We start from the raw sequence: 7303 nt of genomic DNA on the forward strand, positions 1-7303 counted from the left end.
CTGCTCCGCGACTGTCTCTTAATCATCAGGGTCTGAGTTCCCTCAGTGTAAAGTGACTGATACTGTTACTGATGAAGAGTTTACCTTCAGTCTTCAGTCCTCAGGTGAGAAACAGGTTAGAAGATGATGAACTGAAGAAGATCACTGACATCACAGGAAACTAGGATTAGATTCAAGATTTGAGCACAACTGGACTATTTTCTCATTTATTAATAATCGGATTGTTATTAATGACCAAAATCAACTGATATAGTTATTTAATCTGTCTAATACTTTGCAAGAGTTTTAAAGACTAACAAATGAACAGTTTTAGTTTCTGACACTTTGTTGTTGTTTCCAGAAATATCTGGAGGAAAAGTTCAACCAACGAACAAACTTGGAAACACAAATTCAAAGACAACCAAACCAGAAACAGAAAATATCTCACCAACCTTTCAAGGTAGTGATTGTTCTAATGTTTTAGTATATTTCAAAATCATGATCATATGATGTATATTATAATCTGCACATTTTGGCCTTTTTGGTTCTAAAATGAGGGAATAAAGACATGAAATAAGATAAAAAAAACATCTGATAAAACTTTACTAATAAGTTAAATCTTTACACTTAAAAGACACGATGCTGTAATTCATTACAAAATATTTATCAACTTTGTTTCTTATTTTTCCTGGAAACTGAACAAATGAAGCCACTCCAGGAAACAAGGACCTAAAGCAAACGTTTGGGAGCAGGAGAACTTCTGACACAACAAATCAAGGTTTGGCCCAATTATACTCAGTTATGATATATGAGTGGTTTGTCTTGAGCTCCTGTTATCATGTTGTAATTTCAGTCATCTTTTTGATTTTCACATGGGGAGTTAGGGATGAGAGTGCAGACTGATAAAACCAGAAATACATCTTTCTAAATTATAATTCTTCTGAGATAAATCAGACTCGCAGTTTTAAAAAACATCATCAATGTTAATAAAAGTCACTTCTTCCTCCATAGGCTGGGACATTTTAGAGCTGAATTTATTGCCATTGTCGAGGTTATTTTGTTGGATATACCTTAGAATTAGTGAATGTTGTCAACCTCACCTGCAATAGTGTCATGATTAAAACAGCCTTTAAATCATCTATGCCACGGCTGCTTTCCTTCTTTTCATGCTATGTGGATGTATCTAATGGAAAGTAAAATAGTGTCTGTACCTCCACTCTGAAATCACCATCTTTCCCCCTGAAGCAGCCATTGCTGCAGCTCACCTCTGCTAGTTTCTCTAAGCAGGGCTGCTGTGTGAGTGTGAGGTTTATAGGGAAGCTAGCTGAACAGTGACTGAGTGAACTTTTCCTGGTCAGAGAAAGAATTGAAACAAAACAGCAGCAATTCAGGTTAAAACTTTTAAGTCATTTCTCTTTGTTTTACAATAAAAGATAAATCTAGTTTATACTCCACACACAATCATGTTTCTCTATACATATGTGACATTTTCATTGAGTACCATCATTTCTAGCCAATTTTTAAAGCCTAACTGTGACCCTAAACCTAAGCATTATGCGTTCATGCCTAATCCTAACCTCATCCTAAACTCAATTCATACCTTAGTCTTTAAACTCACCTTAAAACAGCATCTGTGTCCATGGCGACCAGGCATTGGTCCCTACTGGAGCAGTCGGTCCTCAGAATGTGCCATTATTCATGGAAAACGGTCCCCACACTGTAAAAAATGCATGCCCCCGCCAACTCACTCACACACAAATGTTGATCTTATATCCTCTCTCATCAATTTTTGAGTTTCTTAAATAATCTTTTACCATCCATTCTAGCTTAGTTCTATGCTGACAAACAGTTTAAACAATGAAAATCATTTGACTGCTAATAAAGTAAAATATAATTTTAACTTTTGACTACAGAACATTATTTCTTGTTTCTCTTTCAGGTTTATGGCATATCATCATCGTCTCTGTGGGTTTAGCAGCTCTTTCTATTACAGTTGTGATCACCAACGTTTGGACCAGAACTAAAGGTAAGATAGAAAGAAATAAAACAATTTTATAATCTGTTGAATCTGAATCCTCACTTCGCTTTTGATTGATTATATCAATCGGTATAAATCTCAGAATATGCTTTGATTTGCAAAAAATCTGGTTTATTGTGTTTGTTCTCTTCTAACACCTGTTGGTGATGAAGTTAGAGATTTTAATGTCAGTATTTATATTTCTAAACTCGTCTGTTTCCATCTTTGCTCATTGTTAGAAAAAAAAGAGGAAACTCTAAAAACACAGCTTAGCTTTCTCTATTCTGACATCAAAGATTAACAATGAAATGAGAAATGATTATGTCGTCAATAAAGAAATGTTCATCCCGATAGTCACTGTTAACAGTAGAAGAGATAAGGCGAAAAGTTGCTTATAACAACAGCCTGACTCAGGTTATCAAGCAGCCTCCCAGTGAGAGAAACACTTTGCAGGAGCAGCTCTATAGGCTGTCACTTCCACCTCTCTGGTGCTTCTAGATCTTTACCAACTGAACTCAAAAGCTGCAGGAAGGAAAAGACAAACATGCAACAAGATCAGAGGCTGATTTCAATGACACCAGCATAAGAGATTAAGTCGGCTGCCAATATTATTTTTGCCTGCGAGTTTGGTCTAGCCTTGATCAATGCCCCAGGCCCTAAAATGTGTTTTGAATGTCTGGATGCAAAGTGGTGGGGGGTTTTGATGGCATGACGACAAAGATGCACAACGCTGGACAAAGCACAACAAGGAAGATGGCAACAACTATTGAACAGTAGCATGCACTTCGGCAGCAACAGCTTTCAATGGAGCGCTCCATTGAAAGTTAAAAGTTCTCTTTTCTGTTGCTGTTCAATAAAAGTACGTTTTAAGATCATTTGAGGCGAGAATATTATACTTTAAAGCGTCACTATATGGTCCATTTACCGATTTAATGCGTAATTAAAAAAAACTATTTCCAAAGTTGAGAGGACCGCAGCAACTAGCGGACCTCAGAGGCTAACAGCAGCGGCCCTCTCTCGGCATAGTCGTGTTTGAAGGACGGCTGGCTCTGATCGTGGGTTTTGGCTCAGCTTTGGAATCAGTTCTGGAAGGATTAGACTTGGTGTTTTCGTTGAAACATGAGCAGGAAGAGGCTCTACGCTCATTCATTTTTAAGAAGGACATATTCACCGTTTTACCGACAAGCTGTTTGTTTACACTCCCCCACAAGCTTTCTGTCGCGCTTCCTACGTCATAGTCAGTTGTGCTCATTGGTCAGAGCGTTGGCCAATAGGCACAGACATGGTTTGAAAAAAAAACAGGTTGTTCTCATCAACAATCTTCCGATGTCTCATTCATCGAGGCCAGAATAAATTCCACATTTAATCTCACATTTAGTCTGGTTTAACAGGCTACGAGACAGACTGAATATTAAGCAAAAATCTAATAAAAATCTATAAACTGTGAGATCTGCATATGTTGCCATTCTTGCTTCCATTGTTCACTTTTAGGTTAAAAGTTGTTCATTTGACTTTTATATCCAATAAATCATTACGTTTTGGCATTTACTTTATAGAAGCGGTTAGAATGTGTATTTTAGGCTGTTTGAGCATTCAGTTAATCTGCTATTGTTGCTGAATCAATGAATCTGTGATCAACCTCATGGTCTCTGGAAGAAAACTGCAGACCTGCATTTACCTTTATTATTTATACCTGACTTGATGAAGCTGCAGGAATAAAATCAGAGGCCTGTTTAAATAAACCCAGAGTCTGGTGCATTAGCCTGGCTTTATCTCTTATTCTGGCAATGTCTACATTTATTTATTTTTTAAAGGCCTCTAGACCACCAGGACATCACATGTCTAAGGCTCTGGATTACTTTTGAGAAGATACTTATTCTGAGGTGTTAAAGAGTGATTCAGCGATTCTATTAACTGCTGCTGAAGGGTTTTTATTTTATCTGTTTCTAAAAGAAGTAATATTTGTTTTTCTGTTTTTATTTTTTCTGAAGAGCATAAAGAAGATGAGGATGGAGAGAACTATGAAAACGCCTGAGGACTCTTTAGTCTGTTTTAAACTTTTCTCAACATTAAGGGGATGTTGAGAAACATCATAAGGGGAAGTTTTATTTTCTTCGTTTTTTTTTTTTTTTGCATGCTTAGCAGATTTTAATATTTGTTCAGTTTATTAAAATGTAGCAGGGGTCTTCCAGTCCTCGAGGTCTGGTGTCCTGAACCTTTTAGATGTGTCTCTGCTTCCACACACCTGAGTCAAATGGCTGAATTACCTCCTCAGTATGCAGCCAAATTCTCCACAGTCCTGATGATGACCTGAATATTAGACTCAGGTGAGTAGAAGTAGAGACATAAAAAGTTTTCCCACCGCAGATAAATTTGACCTAAATCCGATTTTTTGGAGTCAAGGCTTTTTAAAAAAAGTGGAATGACTCAGATTTGGCCCATTTCTGGCCCCCATCGGATTTTATTCTAGCCACATTTGAGCCTCATTCATATTTGGTCCTAAATCTGACTCTTATCTGATCTTTTGTAAACTGACTCCAACAGGAACAATTGAGGGAGTTTAGATGTAACTTGAACATCACTTTCCTCTGCATTCATTACAACTTAGATCTGCTGAGCAGGAAACGGTAGCAGTTGGTAAAATTAAAGGAAGGCTGGAATAGAACTGGACAGTGGAGAGACAGAGAGACATTAGAGCTTGTTAATAAACAGATAAAATTTTATTCAGGTCAAATTCAAAGATTCATCAGGGTGAGATTTAAGGTTCAGTTTAAAACTAAAATTATTGATAGAACTTTGCTGTGATATTTTACTAGTAGATTATGGATATATGATTATCTAGAACTGGACGTTGTATTTAAATAATAGATAATTCAAAATTGAGGGTAAAACCAATTGAATGTCACTAGTTGAATAATTATAACTGTAATCTGCATACTCACCAGGAGTCTTGGCCTCTCACATCCCTGGTGGACTTCTGGACCGGCTGTTTAAAATTCAGTTCTCTTCATCAATATAGTAAATAAGGCTATTGCTATCAACAGAGTTATTAATCATCAACCAAGAACACTGTCTCTGTTTATTCAAATGTTACCAAGAGGAGGGAGAGTCTGACCTGAGTGATAAATAAGTTGCTGCAAAATAAACACAAACTAGTACAGGTTAAAATAATGATGTTTTTATTTCTAACAATCAAGGATGAAATCTAACATCTATGCAAACAATACACAATCCTTGGAAATAAACATGAGGTAGATTAAATTAATGATTTGGAAAGAGGGAAAAGGGAGTTTTAAGGGCAGCTAATACTTATGCAACCGCACACATCAAATGTGGCTTGGGTCTGGTCGCAAATCAGTTTTGCTGGTATGCTTCTGCACTGTCGGTCTGGAATTTATAGGGACGCACAGCAGTTTCCCACCAAAGTGCAAGGGGGAGCCTATTCGAGAACTTGTAAGAACTTAAGCGGATTGTCACTAGTTGTACTTCCGAACCTCCTCAATTAACCTTTCATTGTAGTTGTCCATTGTAGGTGTTCCTTGTTTTTAAAAATGGCACGCACCGGCACGTAATTGAGTAGGACAACCACACAGACAGCAGGAGAGGCATACCAAGGGCAAATCACAACTCCTTTTTGTCTGCGCACTTCCGCCTGTCCAACACATAGTCAGGATTTTTTTGAGATGACAGAAACAGATTTGACAGTTGCAGAGGCTATGCATCAGAAGCATAAATTGGCCTTTAGAGTCCATTTAAAGGAGAGGATTGGACTACAAGTGTGGGCCGGTGGGTGTTATGAAACTCATAAAATGGCCGCTCCTAACATATGGCAAAAGGGGAGTGGTGGTCTACAGATCTCAAGATAATGGGTGTTAAGACTCACAAAATGGCCGCCCCTAGCATGTGGTTGCACGAGACTTAAGACGACTTACAAAGCTCTCAGTTGGCTCTGACATGCTAATCTAAGGACAAAGGAACCACAAAATAAAAATGAAAGAAGCAAATAAACCCAATTGCAGCCATTCACACAACAATCATTCATGTCATGAAACGAGAGCTCAGTTTAGAAAAATCAAGAATTCAATAGAAATGCATGAAAAACCTAACTAACTACGCTCGCCCAAGGTAAGCACCTTATTCGAGCATCAGACGGAATGAATGTAAAAGGTTTTACTGTTAGTCTGTTTTGGGTGGAAGATAGAGGGGCGGGGGGGCAGCCTCAGGTCTCAGTTCAGTCCACAACTAGTCCGTTTCCATCAGTCTGATGCACCAAGGTAATTTGATGAGCTTTAATTGATGTTGTGAAATGACGGCTTCCTCAGGATGTGTACCTCCCAGTTCACACCGTAAAAGCTCACTGCAACGCTGGCTTCTCACAGGGATGGTCCCATTTCAGTAGAACAGGACAGCTGCTTAACCAAGGCGTTGGCTCTGTTTTCTCATCAACGGTACAGAGGGTAGGGGTTGCGATGAGACACTGCAGCCAGAGGCTCTGATGGCAGGATAGAGGAAGAGGCCTATCCGTAGACTTACTTCCAGGAGATTCCACATGGAAATTGTTTCTCCTAAAAGTTGTGTTGCTCAGGCGAAAGAGGACGCTTAGCCTTTAGCATGCTGGTTTTAAAGAGGTATGATGGTGGTGGGCCTGCCTACCTGCATCACAGCTTTTGCTTTAGCTCTTTCGTTTCACAGGAGGTTTGGTCTGCTCGCATGATTGTCATCTGAGCAATTGGATTTTCTGGACGGAATGCGCACAGCAGTGCAGTCAGGGGGCCTGCTCACACCTGCCCAGTCATGGTCTGCTCATGCCCATCTTAAAGAGAACAGCTGATAGTCATTCAGTGGTCAGACTGTAATTATTTCAGCAGCGTTTGTGTCACAACAACAGATCCAGAAAGGAGATTGATATCAGGTTGATTTTTTAAGTTAATTTTCTCTTCATTATCTCAATTTTTCCACAGAACTAGATTATTTGAACCAAACTGCACTACAACACTTTACAATTATTCTTCACATTCATAGGGTGAAAATGCTTCTCCATAGTAACGTTGAGGAAGAATTTATTCCTGCATTTATTTGTGCCACCTTTATGCTTAAGTGCTGCACCTCAGACATGAACGCTGAAGCTTTTCTGTTTGTTTTGGAGCAGAAATGACAAAACGAACAGAAAAAGTAGATGATGGTAAAGCTTTTGAGGTGAAGACTTAAAATACATCAGTATCACTTTCAATGTCAGTGTAGGTTATGATTTTAACAGATATGACCGAGTAAGAGCCTAAACCCAACTGCACATCAATTGTAAAATAT

The 7303-nt window shown here is 38.6% G+C and overlaps 1 long non-coding RNA gene across 1 annotated transcript in view; it reads left to right on the forward strand.

The window, feature by feature from the left end:
* Nucleotides 1-10: 10 nt before the first annotated feature.
* The window catches only part of LOC107080672, a 33475-nt gene continuing 26182 nt past the window's right edge, over nt 11-7303 (forward strand). Inside the window, exon 1 of the long non-coding RNA XR_001480972.1 lies at nt 11-104. This is a non-coding gene — a long non-coding RNA (uncharacterized LOC107080672). The remainder of the gene's footprint in view (nt 105-7303) is intronic.

The sequence above is a fragment of the Cyprinodon variegatus genome, unplaced genomic scaffold, assembly GCF_000732505.1.
Source record: "Cyprinodon variegatus isolate N-32 unplaced genomic scaffold, C_variegatus-1.0 Scaffold2207, whole genome shotgun sequence".
Classification (NCBI taxonomy): Eukaryota; Metazoa; Chordata; class Actinopteri; order Cyprinodontiformes; family Cyprinodontidae; genus Cyprinodon; species Cyprinodon variegatus.